This window comes from Hyla sarda, chromosome 2 (assembly GCF_029499605.1).
Source record: "Hyla sarda isolate aHylSar1 chromosome 2, aHylSar1.hap1, whole genome shotgun sequence".
NCBI lineage: Eukaryota > Metazoa > Chordata > Amphibia > Anura > Hylidae > Hyla > Hyla sarda.
In genome coordinates this window covers 39957954-39978541 of record NC_079190.1, presented here as the reverse complement: position 1 = coordinate 39978541, position 20588 = coordinate 39957954, and the positions used below count along the sequence as shown (strand labels likewise).

The 20588-nt window shown below is 41.0% G+C and overlaps 1 long non-coding RNA gene across 1 annotated transcript in view; it reads right to left on the bottom strand.

The window, feature by feature from the left end:
- LOC130358400 (uncharacterized) overlaps nt 1–12838 on the bottom strand; it is a 136080-nt gene extending 123242 nt beyond the window's left edge. Inside the window, exons 1-2 of the long non-coding RNA XR_008889508.1 lie at nt 12722–12838; nt 7287–7352 (exon numbers count right to left, since the gene is read on the bottom strand). This is a non-coding gene — a long non-coding RNA (uncharacterized LOC130358400). The remainder of the gene's footprint in view (nt 1–7286; nt 7353–12721) is intronic.
- Between the last annotated feature and the right edge of the window lie 7750 nt (nt 12839–20588).

The following is a 20588-nucleotide window of genomic DNA, read 5'->3' as shown; positions in this document are numbered from 1 at the left end:
CTGGAGGCCCCTGTACTTCTGCCTTCTTGCCTAGTTGATTCCCGGGATCCGGCCCGCTGTTTGCCTGCCCTGCTCTCCAAACTTATTTGGAGCTCCAGTCGTCTATTTTTCCATAGTGGTGAGCTGAACAAAGCCCTTCTTTTTTCTTATAGAAGTATAACGCACAGACATCATAACGGCATTATTGCATAAGCAGACAAAGTGTATTACACTAAATAACCAACAACCAGCATACAGACTGAGCTGGAGTTATATAGCCATACCTGCCTTGCACATGGGTGAAAGGCTTTACTCTTCCACAACTGCAAAGGAAAGCACAGAAAACAGATAATGCATAAAAAACAAGGTCTGAACAGAGTCTAAAATGGAAAAATGCAAAAATGCAATTACAAATATAGTGCGTTTTCAAACAACAAGTTGCTCATCAGTATATTACAGTGTGCTGTAAGCCAAGGAAGTGACAAAAAAATTTCATTAAAAATAGAGAAGACACCGAAAAGAATACAAGTGTCTGTCATATGCAGTCATTTATGCAGCATGTCTGAAATGTAATGTTAATGTAATAATAGGTCAGATGACACCGGCTATATGGAAGGACACCGCATGCACCCAATTAATATAATGAGCTGCGATGTAGCGGTACGCTGACATGAATGTGCTAGGGCGACCTCATCAACCCTATGTGTCCAGCTGAACCATTCACATCAGATCGGGGCTATAATAAGCAGCACAGCATAAATGTCAGCACATAGAACTAAGAACAGGAGAACTACTGCAAATGTAGGTAATAATAGAAAGAATGGAACACATTCCTAATCCAAAGAGAAAGGGGTCATGGATTCTGGTCTGGTCTAACTGCAACATCCATGTAGTTGTCATGTTCATCCCATGTCAACATGAATGTCCTATTGCCTTCATTACCAACAATTAAAGTTAACCTGTCAGATCCCACAAAATAATTAAGAAATTAATATGTTACTCAGTACCTAATCTTGACCATGTACGTGTAATTTTTATGCCCCTATCACCTATATTTATTATAAAAATCCCTCTTTTCATTAGCTCATGGTGTTAGAAATCCTTTCAGGGGAACGGGGTGTGCCCCTCCTAGTCGTGGTGGGAGGTGATTGGTGTGTGGTGGGAAGGGGGCATGTCCCTCCCTTGTGGTTGTGGGAGGTGATTGGTGTGTCTACTCATGCAGTCTTGCCCATAAGTCAACTCTTGAACTATACAACGTCCTGTGGAGCATACAGCAGCTGATAAGTACTGTCTGGAAGGATTAAGATTTTTATATAGAAGTAACTTACAAAATCTGTTTTAACTTTTTGGTACCAGTTGCTAAGAAAAAAATTTGTTTTCCAACAAAGTACCCAATTAAAGGAAAGAGTGCACGTTTGGACCACCAAGTCAAAACATTTGGTGAACATAGGAAAACACTTTCTTCACAATGTATTTTTTCTCGGTCTTCCAAGTGTGTATTATTTCAGTTATTGTATTCTTCCATCTTGCTGCTGGTCATTGGCCATTATTTACTATTGTAAACCCGACATATTTTGTCAGGTTGTGCGCCAGATTCTGCACCTGAATTTGCACCAGAATTGAAAAAAACCATCAAACTATCCATTTGCTGTGGTCATCGGGAAAAGGGGCGCATCCTCGACATTTTCACAAAAACCGAACATATTTACCAAGGTTTCCACAGAAAATGTGGTGGATTTGAGCTGAGGAAAACCCTACAGATCAGAACATGTGTAAAAAAAAAAAAAAAAGCAAAATGTAGGGAAAAGTGCAAAATGTAGGGAAACCTTAGTAAATACTGTGGAAAATAAATTGTAGGGAATTAAAACCCACAAAGAAACCTACACTCCACTCATAGTAAATCAGGGCCATTATCTTTTTTAACAATCTTTTCATATTTTTTCACCAAAAAGATAAAACTATAGTCTGGTGAGAAGTAGTTAGTGTAAAGCTTAAAGGGGTACTCCGGCGCTAAGACGTCTTATCCCCTATCCAAAGGATAGGGGATAAGATGCCTGATCGCTCGCGAGGGTCCCGCCGCTGGGGACCCCCGTGATCTTGCATGCAGCACCCCGTTATGTTCGCTCCGGGTCTGATTACTGCCGCTCCGCCCCCTCAATGCAAGCCTATGGGAGGGCGGAGCGTGACATCACACAAGGGCGGGGCCGTGACATCACAATGCTCCGGCCACCGTGATCGCCAGTAATCAGATCCGGAACGAACATGCTCCGAGGACTGATTATAACGGGGTGCTGCGTGCAGATCACGGGGTGCCTAAGGATCATGATGTCAGCAGAGAGCTCTGTGTTTCAAAAAGAAAATAATTTCCTCTGTAGTATTCAGCAGCTAAGAAGTACTGGAAGGATTAAGATTTTCCAATAGAAGTAATTTACAAATCTGTTTAACTTTCTGGCACCAGTGGAGTACCCCTTTAATACGGTGTGTAGACCTTTTTATATCCACTGTACGTCTGTGCGGGAAGAGCTGAAGGATATGTAACAAGGAGCTCTATACGCCACTATTGCTAACTTGTCCCAAGCAAAAAAGGGGGGTGGTTGGCTTTGTATGCATTGTCTATATGTTTATACATGGTCTTATATGCAGACATTATACAGTTAAATGGGCACTGTCACCAACTTTATTTTTTGATATGTTGTAGTACTTATGTACTACAACATATCTCTAATATACTTTTATTATTATTTTTTTTTCATTAAAAAGGTTTAATTTACATTTTAAAACCGGCTACTGAAAAAGGATTGATTTTGGAGTGGCAATCAGTCCTTTTTCAGTTAGGCTGTCAATCAGACAGGCGGGAGGGAGCGCATTGGCTCCCCAGCCACTGGCTGGAAGGCCACTCCTCCCGCACATCGCCACATCGTTGCCGCCGCTGTCCCTGCACGCCCGCTGCCGGACTCTGCAGTAACTGCAAGTGTAATGAGGGAACGGGGTGGGCGGGGGGGGGAGGAGGGAACGGGCTAGTGCCGGAACCGGGGGGGGGGGGGGGGAACTGGCTAGCAAAAAAAAAAAAATAGGATGGTGGGAGCTACCCTTTAATGTTTTATCAGTTGTTTTTAACAAACTAAATAAAAATACCCTTCTAGAACATATTGGGGAGTCGAGTTCTTGTGCTTCTCATCTACTCGAGCCTTCCTATCGATTGTATGAATCAATACAATGCATTTCTGTGGAATACGTCTATAGATCTGCAGATAAGTGCTGCCACTTGAGTAAGACAAGTCCACTCTTCTTAAGATCACGAGCTACCTGCAATAAAGGGAAGCCCGGCTTACCAAAAATATTTATAATATTGAAAAACCTCCAATGTATCCATTTGAATTTATAGCTCTTTTTAGCTTCAGCTTGTTCCTTCTTCTAAAATATGGTCTTCTGAATACTTACATATATCATGAGGCTTAGGGGAGCTTATTTTGTGAATAACATTTTGCAGTCTTATTTGTAGCAGAGAAGAGTTGCTAAGGGCAAAATTTGCAAAAACCTTTGTGGTACGTTATATGATGCATCTGTTACACCCCTCCATTACAAAACATGTTAAAGGAGTACTCCGCCCCTAGACATCTTATCCCCTGTCCAAAGGATGGGGATAAGATGTCTGATCACGGGGGTCCTGCCACTGGGGACCCCCGCAATCTCGGCTGTGGCACCCCAGACATCCAGGGAGCAAACTCTGCTCTTTGTCATATGAATGGTTGATGCAGAGCGGAGACTTGTGACGTCATGGCCATACCCCACACATAAATTCATGGCCACGCCCCCTCAATGCAAGTTGTATAGGAGGGGGCGTGAACATAACATCACGAGCGGGGAGTGGACGTGACGTCAGGAGCCTCCGGCACTGCATTACACGCTCTAAAAGGATGCCAGGTGCAGCAGGGAGATCGCAGAAATCCCCAGCGGCAGGACCCCTGCGATCAGACATCTTATCCACTATCCTTTAGATAGTGGATAAGATGTCTAGGGGCGAAGTACCCCTTTAAGGAGGTTGTGGAAAAGAAAGACCTGTGTGAACATGTTGCTTACTCATCAATTTGGCCAGGACAGTTTGGACTTTTTGGGGGTTTGGGTGGAGAGCGGTGGCATTAATACAACTGGTTTTCGCAACTAACTATTGAAGAACTCCATATTACACTACCACAGTTCACACCCTAGACACGTATGTAATAGTATTTTATAGAGCCAGTTCTTGCATTTGAAAAGGATCAATAATGATGATAATATGTTTTCAAAACAAGCGGAAGAACTGAAAGAACAGCTATTGGAAAGGCAGTACCCTTTGAAAGTGGTGACAACAGCATTCGAAAAAGGAAAAAACGCAATGACCTTGTAAGAAACAAACGCAGGAAGGAAACTAAAAAAAAAAAAAAAAAAAGGGCAGGTTCATAAAAGGTAGACAGAGAAGAAACACGCACACACACACACACAAAAAACACACAAAAAAAACTACATGCCTCAATAGAACCGCACCCTATGGAATTTTCCCAGTAAAAATTGCTAGTTTTGTAAATATAATACGGCAACAAAAAATATTTTAGGTTAGGAGGTCAAGAAATAGAAGTACGCCAATTTATTACTTGCCCATATTGTTTACTGCTTTGTATGGCCACGGGGGATTTACTATGCAGGGAAAACTAAAAGAAAAATCTTTAAAAGAATACAAGAGCATCTTTATTCCTTGAAGATAGGGATAGGGGCTAATAATTCAGAAAGCAGGAAAAACATTATTTAATTTATTTTATTTTTATTTTTTTAAAGAGCAGAAGCACGTGATCTCTGTCACCCAAAGTGCTAGAAATAGTGCAAACGTGAAGGCTTGGAATGCATAGAGGGCTGTGATAGGGAAGCAGATCATGACACCCAACTCCTCAAACATGAAGTTACATGGATAAGCAGAGTAAATGCATAAGGGCCGCTGGGGCTCAATTAGCCTAATGACATGTCCCCTTTCCTATAAATCTCATTTTATGGGGGGTTGTTTTTGACCTGTTAAGGATGCAGGGTGTAGAGGTACGCCCTGAATCCCGAGTCCTTAAGCACGCAGGGCGTACCTGTATGCTTTGATCCCGTTAATGGGGTTTAAACCATTCTCACAACTGAGAACGGGTTAAACCCTGTGGGTCCCAGTTGCTACCGGCAGCCAGGACACACGGCTAATGCCGGGCACTGCAGATTGGGCCGATGCCCAGCATTAACCCTTAGACACCGCGATCAAAGTTAATTCCGGTGTCTAAAACTAAATTAAAACTGTCCCGGCAGCTCAGCAGAGCTGATCAGGACTATCGCGACAAAATCGCGATGTCCCGATCAGCTTACTGGATAACGAGAGGGTCCACACCTGCCTCTCTGTCGTCCGATCGGCGATCTACTGCTCCATGCCTGCTAAGCAGGCTGGAGCAGCAGAGTGCCGAGAACACTGATCAATGCTATGCTATAGGGGGTGGCGTTGTTCTGTGTGACCTACAGGTAAAGATTGGGGACTGGAGGGACTGCCCTTTGTTTTGGTTGGGGTTAATTATAGTTGGACTTACTTTTTTGTGCTGTTTACATATTTCTTGGACATTCCATGCAGCTAAACTCCTATAGACTTGATCCTGGGATTGTTCAATAATATAAGCCACCAGGTGCAATATACTACTGTGCAATAATTCTGTTGGTACTTGAGGTGTATACCCTGCATTTTTGCACAGCTGCACATTGACATTTTTTGTATTAGGATTATTTTCTATTTTGTAGATTATCTGGTCCTGATTTTTGTGCAATATATACCCTATGCACTGTATCATGATTTACTGACCCCAGAATTGATGTATTGAGCAGTCACTTTTTTGGAAATAGGAGTATTTTTTATTTTGCCTTGATCCCCCTCCATTTTACGTCTTTTTTTTACATGTGATACTTCACTCTACGTGCATATAATCCAAGAGAGAAGAGTTTGCTCTCTCTAACCGGTATACCCAGTCATACCCTGTAGGTACTTTTGTTGTTTTGTTCTGTGCTGTCTTCTGTGATTTTAATTGTGTTTTTTGTTTAAATGTGACATCAATAAAGTATTTAATATTTTCAGTATTTTGAGTCTACCATTTTTTGTAGGATTTGTCAGTATATGCAATCAGAAGATTGCATGTTGTAGCCCCCTATGGAGGCAAACAAAAAAAGTGTAAAAAAACAAAAAAGTTTATAAAATTTCATTAGCCTCTTCTAAAAGTTTCAATCACCCCTCTTTTCCCATTTCATAAATAAAATAATTTAATAAAGAATAAAAATAATCATTTGCGGTATCACCACGTGCATAAATGTCCAAACTATTAAAATATAAAGTTAGCTAAACCGCACGGTCGATGGTGTACAATTGAAAAAAATACCAAATTCCAAAATTGTGCATTTTTGGTCACTTCATATACCATTAAAATATTAATAAAAAGCGATCAAAAAGTCCCATCAAAACAAAATAGTAACAATAAAAGTTATAGACAACGACGCAAAAAATGAGCCCTCATATAACCCCATATACGGAAAAATAAAAAAGTTATAGGGGTCAGAAGATGCCAATTTAAAAAATACAAATTTTGGTGCATGTAGTTTATAATTTTTTTAAGTATTAAAATAAATTAAAACCCATATAAATTGGGTATCCTTGTATGGATCTACAGAAAAAGGATAATGGGGTTTATTTACTTACGTGATCCCGACTCTTTTTTTGTCGGGTTTTGCACCCAAATTGTGTCGCACGTTCCATGCGACACAATTTGCGTCCCAAAAAAAAACAAAAAAAGAAAAACCCCAAAAGGGGGCGTGGTCACGGGGGGAAGTGGGCGCCACCCCGACAAAAGGGGTGCATCCCCGGCACTTTAAAAAAATCCCAACATATTTGGAATTCCACAGAAAATGTGGTGGATTTGAGCTGAGGAAAACCCTATAGATCAGAGCATGTGTAAAAAAAAAAAAAGCAAAATGTAGGGAAAGCTTAGTAAATACCTTGGGAAAATACCTGCTGCAGATTATATTACAAAATAAGTGATGTCATTACAAAGGAAAATTAGTGATGCAAAAAACAAGACCTTATATGGGTCTGTAGGTGCAAAATTGAAAGAGTTATGATTTTTAGAAGGGAATGAGGAAAAAATGAAAATTTGCTGTGTCCTTAAGGGTTTTTAGTTGGGATATGTGTATTCGACTTGATGTGTTTGGAGTTTTTTTTTCACAAAAAAGCCCCGCTCCTTGGTCTGTATATATGTACATGTCACACTTACCTGGAAGCGAAACAGGCTGAAAACTCCCCTGCACTCCCGTCTTCCTCCCAGCCTGTGTTGCCCGGTCTGTATGCCGAATAAATAAAAAATTCATAAGAAGGTGAGTCGCGATGAGTGTTTCTCTCTTATTGTCAAGATTTGTAGAAAAGAAAAAAACTACAGCACTTCATGCATACACTATGTGGCCAAACATATGTAGCCATACACCTGAACGCTCTTCCAAAAACTGTTCCTACTAAGGCTATGTTCACACTGAGTAAATCAAGAGTAATTCACGGCGAAAAATTTTTGGCCGGAAAAAATAATTTTATTTCCGCGCAAAATTCGTGCGGAATTGCACGTGGAAATGGGGGAGAAAGAAGTGAAGGGTTTTTCAGCCATTTCCGTGCAAATTCTGCGCAAATTGCACGTGAGTTTTTTACCATTGACTTTTATTGATTTCTGCTAGCGGATTCTGCTTGAAGAATGAACATGCTCATTCTTCAAGCGGAACGGAATTCAGCGTCGGAATTTCGCTAGCAGAATTTCCGCAGTGTGAACAGGACAGCGGAAAAAACATTAAAGTCAATGGGCAGAGGGGATGTGCATTAATTTGGAGCGGAGAATTCAAGAGGAATTACTCGAGTAAGTAAGCCCTAACTCCACAATACATATGCACCTTCATTTTGATCAGACACAATTGTTTCTTCAATGAGTAGAAGGGAATTAGTCACTAAAACCCCTCTTATCATCTGTCTTTAGGGAAGAGCCAGGAGACCCCAATACATATCATATCATATCACTTATATTTATCTAGTGACACCTTCAGGGCCGCTTGAGCCAGCAAATCACCAGTCATACAAAATAATGCAGTAGAATGAGACATACAAAAGACCTCTGCAATTCCATTTCTAAGAGGTCAGTTCAGGAATAATAACCCCAGTGATCTAAGAGGGAGGATCTGGGAAGCAGCTGAGACAACACCCCACTGACATAGAGAACTACACAACTTCCTGTCAGGGGTATTTCAAGCAAAAACATGCTGAAGCAAGGACAGCACTATATTAGTAATTTATATATCTTGGGGTAATAGTTTTATGGAAATGCAATTTTCTGATACGAAAATGCCCCTTTTAGGTGTGTTCTCATGTTGTGGTCACCTGCCAGACTTATCTATGAAAGCCAACGTATTTTGGGTGGGGTCACTGCTTACCTAATGGCTGTGATTGCCTGTAGCTTTGTTTTGTCAGAACAATTATAGCATTGTGGTCCAACCTCCTCTAGCCCAGCCTTTCCAAAAGACAGCATTTTTTTTTCCAATTTGGGAGCCCTTAGTCACCTGTGGAGCCCACAGCAACAGAGTCCCCCCTCAGCTGACCAAGGCACAGTACAGCTAGATATGTGGTGTCCCAGCACAAGTGGCTGTCCCGTGGTTGAGGACTGACTCAGGAAGCCTGGCAGCACCAGGGCCGGATCATCATTGGCGCTTCTGGAGCACCTGCTCCGGACCCCGTGCCCGCAGGGGGCCCCGTCACATTCGGGACATCCCTGCAGGCTGCTCAGTAGCCCGGCCGCGGCCACTTTAAAACAGTGACCAGCAGCGGCTCCTGTGTGCCTGAACACTTCTCCCCCTGCTTTTTCTATTTTTCGAATTTCCTTACCTGGCCGCGCTCGGCAGGCTCATGTAATGCGTCGGGTCTTGTGGGCTGTGATGAGTGACATCTCCTGTGGCTCCTATGCACGGCGTCAGGAACGTCACTCATCATTTCCTGCAGCCGTGCTGTGTTGGGCCCACTGGAGTTCCTTTGTACTATAAATGATATGTATAGTGTAATATAAAATAATATATTTATATATTATTTTTATATTAATTTAGTTATGATTCCATGTATGTAAGTTTAATGTATTACTACTGTGTCTTTAAAATTGTGAGTGGCAAACCCCTTGTGACCATGTGAGCCAATGAGACCCCAAAAGCTCCCTCTGTATAGTGAGGTACAGGGGAGGAGTCAGCAGAGAGCACTGTGGTCATGATTTCAGCAGAGAGCACTGTGTTCCAAAAGGAAAACCATTTCCTCTGCAGTATACAGACCATAAAAAGTACTGGAAAGATTAAGATTTTTTTAATAGAAATAATTTACAAATCTGTTTAACTTTCTGGCACCAGTTGATAAAAAAAAAAAAATTTATTCCACGGGAGTACCCCTTTAATTGTGGGTAAGGTACATCTATTCTATGTATACAGATTCTTCTTTGGTAAAGGGGTTTTCAGGGGTGTTATGACTGATGGCCTGTCCTGTAGATAAGCCATCAATCACTAATCCCCAGGGCAATTTAAATCTTTTTCAGGCAATTCTTTAAACCAAATATCTATCCAAGAATACTGATGATCCTAAATAATCCCTATTGAAGGCTACAAGGTTTACTATGTCTTTTCCTAATCACTATTTTAGTCTATTAGACTTTATTAGTGGTAGATAAGATTGAGTTGTGTCTCCTAATGGATGAGCGACTATTTTTAGCTCAAGTTAATGTAAGTCTGGGAAGATAATTAATAGCAACAACAATTCAGAAAATATGGGTGATCTCTGGGGGAAGGAATGCACATTTAATATGACAGGAACCGCTCTACATTACCAATGGGAGGTTATGCAAATGTAGACAACATGAAACCACAAACAAAGACGTCAAAGACAGTGTCCTGAGCAATTACGATGCCGCGGTGGTGGAAGCGATGATCAGAGTCTGGATCAACATGAGGCTTCAGTGCACAAAACTGCAGAAGTGAAGATGTAGCAAAGACATTATTATTTACAGATGATATTATGAATGCAATTTGTCATTTAGTGGATGGCAGTAGGAGCAGTAGTCACTGCTAAACCATTTATAGATACCTAATCTTTAAAGGGGTACTCCGCCCCTTGACATCTTATATCCTATCCAAAGGATATGGGATAATATGTCTGATCAGGGGGACCCCTCGTGATCTCGACTGCGACAGCCCAGACATTTGGTGCATGGAACGAAGTTCCCTCCGTGCTGGATGGCTGGTAATGCGGGATAGAGGCTCGTGATGTCACAGTCACGCCCCGCTTGTGACACCACGCCCCCTCAATGCAAGTCTATGGGAGGGGGAATGGCGGCCTTCACGCCCCCTCCCATAGACTTGTATTGAGGGGGTGTAGCTGTGACATCACGGGCCTCCGGCACTTCACCCGATGCTCTAAACGAACACAGGGTGCAGCAGGGAGATTGTGGGGGTTCCCAGCAGCGGGACCCCAGCGATAAGAAATCTTATCCCCTATCCTTTGGATAGGGGATAACATGTCTAGGGGCAGAGTACTCCTTTAAAGGAGCCTTTCCTGGTTTGAAATATCTAGAAGAAACCTGCTGGTGCACATGTACATCATGTAAACCCTCATTGTTTAGGATCAATATCCTCAGTGTCATTCATCTACTGGAATCTTGTTCATATATAGTAATGATACCCTCGATAGTGATAGTTTACCTACTGACATATTGGGCTCTCTGATCCTGATGGTGTTTAGGATGACAGCTTGAACTAAATAGATTAGATTCAGAAACTTTTAAGAATCTTTCCCATTGATTCCTGCAGTCATTGAAGGGATTCCTCTGAATGTCATTGTATCCCAATATAGGACGAATATTCATCTATATATTTGCAAAATATCACAAATTTGAATATGGGCAATGTCGTTCATGACTAATGGTAAGTTGAACACCATCTTCGGTGTTCCGACCACCGCTCCTCCAGTCCTGGGACCTACTGCTATGGCCTATAGGCCGCATGGTCTATAGGCCGCATCATATTGCGTCGGTCCCGGCGCTCATCAACGTCCGGGACCCGCAGCTAATACCACACATCGCCGATCGCGGCGATGTGCGGTATTAACCCTTTAGAAGCGGCGGTCAAAGCTGACCGCCGCTTCTAAAGTGAAAGTGAAAGTGACCCGGCTGCTCAGTCGGGCTGTTCGGGACCGCCGCAGTGAAATCGCGGCGTCCCGAACAGCTTGCAGGACACCGGGAGGGCCCTTACCTGCCTCCTCGGTGTCCGATCGGCGAATGACTGCTCCGTGCCTGAGATCCAGGCAGGAGCAGTCAAGCGCCGATAACACTGATCACAGGCGTGTTAATATACGCCTGTGATCTGTGTAGAAGATCAGTGTGTGCAGTGTTATAGGTCCCTATGGGACCTATAACACTGCAAAAAAAATGTTTAAAAAAAAGTGTTAATAAAGGTTATTTAACCCCATCCCTAATAAAAGTTTGAATCACCCCCCTTTTCCCATAAAAAAAATAAAACAGTCTAAAAAAATAAATAAATAAACATATGTGGTATCGCCGCGTGTGTAAATGTCCGAACTATAAAAATATATCATTAATTAAGGCGTACAGTCAATGGCGTACGCGCAAAAAAATTCCAAAGTCCAAAAAAGCGTATTTTGGTCACTTTTTATACCATTAAAAAATGAATAAAAATTGATCAAAAAGTCTGATCAAAACAAAAATCATACCGATAAAAACTTCAGATCACGGCGCAAAAAATGAGTCCTCATACCGCCCTGTACGTGGAAAAATAAAAAAGTTATAGGGGTCAGAAGATGACATTTTTAAACGTATAAATTTTCCTGCATGTAGTTATGATTTTTTCCAGAAGTGCGACAAAATCAAACCTATATAAGCAGGGTATTATTTTAATCGTATGGACCTAAAGAATAATGATAAGGTGTAATTTTTACTAAAATATGCACTGCGTAGAAACGGAAGCCCCCAAAAGTTAAAAAATGGCGTTTTTTCTTCGATTTTGTCGCACAATGATTTTTTTTTCCGTTTCGCCGTGCATTTTTGGGTAAAATGACTAATGTCACTGCAAAGTAGAATTGGCGACGCAAAAAATAAGCCATAATATGGATTTTTAGGTGGAAAATTGAAAGGGTTATGATTTTTAAAAGGTAAGGAGGAAAAAACGAAAGTGCAAAAACGGAAAAACCCTAAATCCTTAAGGGGTTAAGTATAGTAATGTCCCATACAAAAATATGGGGAAAAAACTGTTCAAGGTAAAACCCCCTGAAAAGACAAGGAGGCACTCCCTCAATCTGGAGAAAAAGACAAGGGTGCATTCACTCCATTTGGAAAAAAAAAAAAAAAAAGACAAACTCCAGGGGCGAGAAGCCTCCTTCTTAAAAACTGCAAATTTATGAAACAGTCTACCTCAGGAACTGGTCACAGCAGGAATGGTTGACATCGTATATACATTCTTACAACAAATCACCCCAAATTATAACACTACCACCAGATATAAATTAATTGCTTCCATTTTTAGTGAAAATAACCATATATAAAAACATTTAATAGACATAAATAGGCACAAAAATCAGTTCCTACAAGAAAACAGAGCAGAGGAAGGTAATAATAAATACATAATAAATACATACATCACATAATAATAAATAATCAATAGCTTCCTCAGGAGGCATGAAGAAGCTGAGAATTGAGTGAAACATGTTGGGGCTTCTGCAGATGGTGGTTAGGCAAGTTTGTATGGAGTTTTTCTGGGACTTTTTTGTGTTATTGTGGTGCCACAGGGGCGCAAGGAATACCTGATCACTTCGTGATGCCAGGACACCGTTAGCCCATACACGGTTTAAGGTTCCAGACATCTTCTCCTGGGAGTAAAGAAACACACCGAGGTTGGGTAAAGCATAACTGCCTTTTACTGAGCTGGGTGCAGATGATTACACACACACAGTATGCTGGAGAGTGGAGAGGATGCAGTGTAATCCCTTAGGGAGCCCTGTTGCCTTGCTGGGACTTATGGTGCTTTTCACCCACTGAATTAATAGTGACTTGATATGGACTGAAGATTATCCAGGCCACTAGAGTTCTGACAAGGTCCTGTTACTTTCTCCACCAGGACTTGACTTTCCACTGTACCGGGGAACACTTGTAGAATGGCTGGAAATGATTTGAGAAGAGATTTGTTCTTGGACTTCCCTCAGAGCTCCTCCGCCCAACTTCCCTTCTTTATCACACTTGAGCTCAGACTAAAACTGGGGTAACTCCTCCCCCACTACACTATATACTACAGGTTTAGGGGTTCCCATTGGGCAGGGTCACATGGCTTACACTGCTCCTTGGTTCTTAAAAGCACAATACAGATATATAACATATTTTACAGTGCATATGAAAAATAGAATAAACATTTGATAAAGTGCTCAAACATATTAAAGATGACAACCGATCCCTTAGTGGGCCCAACACCTGTGCCGCAGGTCTGCCCGAGAAGATCCGCAGCCCACAGGACAGCCTTTGGTGCTGGGACACCACATTATGCTCTGTTTGCCTTTCTTTGACTGTAATATGCACTTTATTGATGTACTTTTATGTATATGAATTGAGACTAAGCTATTGATTATTTATTATCTGATTTACTCTGCCTTCCTCCGCTCTGTTTTCCTGTATGAACTGATTTTTGGTGCCTATTTATGTCTATTAAATGCTTTTAATATATGGTTATTTCCAATAATGATTTATATGATTTATGTAATATCTGGTGGTAGTGTTATAATTTGGGGTGGTTTGGTTACTTCACACTATACAGATTTGTGTTGGTTATTTCAGAATTATTGCGGGTTTCTTTTGATGGAGGTTGATTCTTGCAACAAGCCAACATGACTGAATATGTAGATATATAAGATGACAACCCTTGTCCTTCATTCAGCCATGCCTCTTCCCTTCACCTTCTTGGTTGAACTTGATGGACTTGATGTGTTTTTTTTTTTTTTTTTTTTTTTTTTTTATTAAACTTGCTACTATGTAACTATAACAAAGTACAACAAAGGGGGTGATATCAGGTACCCTGAACCTCCTGATGAGTAAATTTACTTACATGGAAAACATACACCAATAAGATAGAAGATGTAGTAAAACAAAGCCCAACTGTCATGACATTTTGGTGTAATAACCTGCACACAGCCTTTGTACTGTGTGTGTATAGAACAATTTTTACCTGCAATTTGTAGGCTTTCATGAATGCAAAAAATGCTTTTATTCAAAGCCACTGACGATCGGATAGGCGTGGCGCGACGTACGCAATGCCCCGCCGCCACCTCGCCTACCCCCATGCCCACCCCGTATGTCAGCGCTGGGACCGCTGTGTGATTGACACACAGGTCCCAGCGCATGCGCCCTTCAGCTAATCTAACCTACGCGCCACTGTGTGTCATCCAGCAAGCGCTCGCTCCCACCGCCGTCTTCCTCCTCAGTGCGCCTGCGCAGTGCTTTATCTCTGCACCTAGTATCAAGAACTAACCTGATTGCGCGCTGCTCTGCGCAGGCGACACAGAGGCGGGAGCCAGCGCTTTCTGGATGACACACAGCGGCGTGCAGGTTAGATTAGCTGAAGGGCGCATGCGCTAGGACCTGTGTGTCAATCACACAGCGCTCCCAGTGCTGAAATACGGGTGGGCGTGGCAGCGGTGGGGCATTTTTGCAGTCATGAATGCCTGCAAATATTAGGTAATAATATTGCTATACCTGCCTCCTGCACACACCACAAAGTAAACCATGGGGTGTTGAATGGTCACATGATTAAGATACTCCAAATAGCATTAAAAAGTGTATAGATGAGATATTAGATACTGTATGTCCTATATAAAGTAGACAAATCAGATGGAGTGATAGAATAGATAGCAGTTAGTGAATTGGTAACTGTCAACCCAATCAAAGGAGGAATCAGTCAAGATAAAGAAATAGAGTCAGAGTTTAGTCTGTAACCAGAGTTTGTCGGTGACCAAAATGATATAAGACAGAGGATGACAATTGGTTACATTAAATAACAGATGGTTACACTAGATATCAGATGGATATACTATAGTGCACTATGTAAGGCCACACTATCTACATTAAACACAATATTAAGCATCATATCCAATGTATGCACTTTCAGATATGAGATGTAGTCCAGGAACTTGATAGGGGGCTTAATGGTGCAACGGGCTTATTGGTGTCTTTACCACGGAAGAGGAGCCCTACTGTATCATGGTCCCTTGTTATTGGAGTTCCATATATTTGTGATATGCCTTATCTTGGAGCTCTGTGACGGACCATCAGGGTGTGCTCCCCTAGTCCTTGTAGCATCTTTATCGCCTGTATCCTCTTCCCCTCCGTTCCCATGGTGGTGTGTGTTTTTAAATGATTTTGCTCTATACGTTTGTAATTGTTTATGTACCCTCTATTTTTATGCAATATAAAAGTAAAAGTTAAGTTTTACTACATCTTCTACCTTATTGGTGTATGTTTTCCATGTAAGTAAATTTACTATGTAACTATGCAAGATAACAACCTCTAAAAATAAAAATAAAGCATGATTCGGAGGTCTTGTTTATGTGTTCATGTGTGTCTATGCATATTAACCCCTTAAGGGGTATTTTGGTGTTTTCGTTTTTTCCTCCTCACCTTCTAAAATCCATAACGCTTTTATGTTTCCATTCACACACGCATATGAGGGCTTGTTTTTGTGCGCAACCAAATTTAATTTGTATAAATAAAAGGTATAAATACGAGGGCCCGCCTAGTTCATTTTCTTGTTCACATTGCCCACTGAGACAGGATGACTTGGTGCTTGTTTGCCCCTCATCTCCTTATAGTTTGGTTTCTCCACACTCTTGTTGGCTATAACTTTAAGACCCCTGGAGAGGGAGCTTCTTATAATACAGAAGGTAGCCCTCCTGAGAAGGGTCAGATCCTTTCAGGGACCCCATGTGCCCACTCTATGATAAGAACACTCCTCCCTATGGCCTTTCAACAAACTCAGTTTTGTTAACTGCTTATTTCTGCCAACTGCATTTTTTTCTACGCTCCATGTTTGCTTTCTTAAGATAGATATATATAGATATATATATATATATATATATATATATATATATATATATATATGTTGGACATGTCTTGCTTCTTCTGAAGTCTTTCCAGCCATTGTTCCTCGTATATTTGCTCTGGTGACCGTTCTAAAAAAAAGTTATTGTTTAATAAATACTATTCACAGCGTTTCCTTACTCGAATATTGAATCCCACAACAAACATGACCAGACTGTACAACCAGCGGGAGCGTTACTTGGCTGTTTGTTTTAATTTTCCTTTCTTCTGTATTTTTATTCCATTTTCTGCGCTTCTCTGCCCTTTAACAAGGCATTTATTCCCAGCAAACCTCCATTTTTTTAAAATGTACTTTTCACGTGGATCAGTGTACATTTCAAGTGCACCAATTACTGGGTGTCATGCTGTTTTAAATAAGGGTCTGCATGGAAAAGCAAATGGGAATTCCCGCGGCTGTCCCTGTGCCATTGCTTCTCTGACTACATTTAGAAATGTTAACCTTCTACACGCGGGGCGGCATCCTCACACAGCGCGCTCCCCCCAAACCCCCCCCCCCCCGGATTATAGCATCTACATTTCTTGGCCTTAAGGACTGTTACTTTGATATTTTCATCTTTTTAAATACGGCGGCTTAGGAAGCTCTGACGCTCAGTCACAGCTTGTGTTCTCTATCCTGTGTAAGGAAAGGCTTGTGCTGCTAAAATAGGACAATCTGAAAGGAAAGAGAAGCAGTGGAAGAGGGGATTTTTACTTTTTTTTGCCGCTAGAGATGAGCGAATTTACAGTAAATTCGATTCGTCACGAACTTCTCGGCTCAGCAGTTGATGACTTTTCCTGCATAAATTAGTTCTGCTTTCAGGTGCTCCGGTGGGCTGGAAAAGGTGGACACAGTCCTAGGAAAGAGTCTCCTAGGACTGTATCCACCTTTTCCAGCCCACGGGAGCACCTGAAAGCTGAACTCATTTATGCCGGATAAGTCATCAACTGCCGAGCCGAGAAGTTCGTGACGAATTGAATTTACTGTAAATTCGCTCATCTCTATTTGCCACCAATGGTATAACTTGCATAAATTCTGACATAAAAAAAGGCAATTTTTTTATCCATTTTACCATTCATATAAATCTTCTAATATTATTAGCATCAAAATATATGTCGGACAGGATATTCATGAGCAAACATGAATTGCTGCAAAAGAATCATTTTATTAGCAGACAATTGTAGTGATCATGACTAGTGATTGAGAAGATTTTAAAATCAAGTGAGATTAAAGCAGCACCATCTATGGGCTGTTGTTGGGTATTGCACAGGTAACAGCTTTATATAAGAGCTCAGAGCTGCAGACATTGGGTGATAGGGAAATAAAACAAATGAGACCTATCTCTGAGCTGATAGAGAGAGAATACCTGTCTCCTAGCTGATGACTGTTTACAAGTATCACAGGAGCAGTGCAGAGCTGCAGAATGCCTCCTCCCTCCACAACCCCTCCCTACTTGACTTACAGTACAGAACCCTGTACATCAATCATGCAGAGCAAGGAGGGGTGGGGGAGGGAGGATACATGCATGCTGCAACTTAGTAACACCTCCCTAACACTTGGGCTCAGAGTTTAAAGGGGTTATCCAGGAAAAAACTTTTTTTTTTATATATCAAGTGGCTCCAGAAAGTTAAACAGATTTGTAAATTACTTCTATTAAAAAAATCTTAATCCTTTCAGTACTTATGATCTTCTGAAGTTTAGGTTGTTCTTTTCTGTCTAAGTAATCTCTGATGACACGTGTCTCGGGAAACGCCCAGTTTAGAAGAGGTTTGCTATAGGAATTTGCTTCTAAACTGGGCGTTTCCCGAGACACATGTCATCAGAGATTACTTAGACAGAAAAGAACAACCTTAACTTCAGAAGCTCATAAGTACTGAAAGGATTAAGATTTTTTTAATAGAAGTAATTTACAAATCTGTTTAACTTTCTGGAACCAGATGATATATATAAAAAAAGTTTTTTCCTGGAATACCCCTTTAAAGGGGTACTCCCATGGAAAACTTTTTTTTTTTAAATCAACTAGAAAGTTAAACAGATTTGTCAATTAGTTCTATTAAAAAATCCTAATCCTTCCAATACATTTTATGGGCTGTATACTACAGAGGAAATGCTTTTCTTTTTGGATTCTCTAATGTCATGACCAGAGTGCTCTCTGCTGACCTCTGCTGTCCATTTTAGGAACTGTCCAGAGCAGCATATGTTTGCTATGGGGATTTTCTCCTGCTGTGGACAATTCCCAAAATGGACAGCAGGACTGGAAGGATTAAGATTTTCTAATAGATGTAATTTACAAATCTCATCACACCGGCGGCGTCCTGCACTCCCTGCCCTCCACACGCTGGTTTTATGCATCTTCACCGGTCTTGAATAAATAAGAAGTTTTTGTACCTGCTACTGCGGTGAGTGCATCGTTTTTCTACTATTACCATCATTTACAAATCTGTTTAACTTTCTGGCATCAGTTGATGTTTTACAGTGGAGTACCCCTTTAAGATCATCCTCCTTTCTGTCTGTTCTCTGTGGGGGAGATTTATCAAAACCTGTGCAAAGGAAAAATTGCCCAGTTGCCCATAGCAACCAATCAGATTTCTTCTTTCATTTTGCAGAGGCCTTGTTATAAATGAAAGAAGAGAGCTGATTGGTTGCTATGGGCAACTGGGCAACTTTTCTCTGGACAAGTTTTGATAAATCTCCCCCATTATATTTTTTTGTGCAATTACATATTCCCAGAGGACTCAGAGGTCCCCAATCTAGTCCTCATGGTCCACCAACATTTCAGGATTTGATTTTTTTCCTGTTCTATTTCAATAAAGTGACTGAAAAAACCTATAGTGTTGAAATGAAGGACCTTGAGGACTGAGTTGGGGACCACTGATATTTCTGGTTAAGTTGTTTCTGCAATAAAAGAAAAAAATTGTTGTAAAGATGGATCTCGGGTAGGGGTGGTCCGGTACAGCAGTTGGACCCACCCACGATCAGACACTTGTCCCATTTTCTGTGAATAAGGAATTTTGTAATAAATGAATAACCCCTGTAAACTTAGCCCTGCACAACCCCTTTACCTTGAATGGACTGAGCTGAAGTATCATGCACAGACAGACTTTTGTGTATGATGCTGTGCTTGAATATAACAATTCAGACCCCTGTCTAATATATTTTCACTGAAAAACACCCTTTATATTAAAATTTTACTTTTATTCTCTACTATTAAAATTGTTCAAGGAAAAAAGCATATATAATCAATTATGATACTCAAGATAAAAGTAACATATCTCCATCAAATGTACAAGAAGCGTGTGGAGCCCCCAGTCCGACATGAATAGAACAATGGCCTGGTAGGATCCCAACACACAATTTCCGGCTATACACCAAAAAACATTCAAATGCACCCACAAATAATAATTGCTATTTGAAGAAAAATCAACTCTCAACGCGTTTCACCCTGCTATTATCGGGGATCCTCAGGAGAGACACTGGACAAATACAGTATATTAATGCAAAATGACAGATTGAAACTTAAGCATCATCTGGGACAATACCCAAAACATATATTAGCTGTGCTCAGTGCAAATAAAGATAAACAGACGCTCCCACAATGGAGCACTCACGAGACCCCGCGTCTATGATGATCAGATGGAGGCTCGGTCTGACTCACAATCACTGGTTTAAATACAGCTGGATGGCGCCAAAATAGAATACAAGGCGGCGTTTTCCTACCATCTTAGTACTCGCCTGGCATCTGCGCAGACGTCCCGCCGAGGCTCCGGAATCTACGAAGCATCGGAGATGTATGTATGACAACTTCCGGTCCGGCAGAGACGTCCGCACAGGCGCCTTAAGCAGTGCCGATAGAGATACCGGAGCTGTCCATAGCTGTAGTTCGCCGGGCTGCGCATGCGCCCAATTATACAGGCGCTACACTAAATAGGAGGTTAGTAACGATATAAGTTATTAAATATATATGGGTCCTAATTAAAAATATACCATGATAATATAACAGCATAAAATAATATGCAATATTAATATTACATTTCAATATAGGACCAAAATATTTAAATAATAGCCTAATTAAGATAAATTAAATGATGGGCCAGTAGGGACACATGATTTATTATTTAAAATAAACCAGGTATATGATAATAAAATTTTTAAAAAAGAATTAAACAAAGTCAAACCGAACAATTAATTAATAGCGCACTCTATCATGAGGGCACTATCAGCCTTCCATTATTTTACCTGAGTCATGGCATTTGGGGAGAAGTCCACCACAAAGAAATAATTGACAGATATTTACCAAATTAATAAAACGGCCTACATATAGATTACCAACCAAATCTAAGATGTATTTCATGGATAAGATGCCAAACATGAGTGGGCTCTAAATAGAA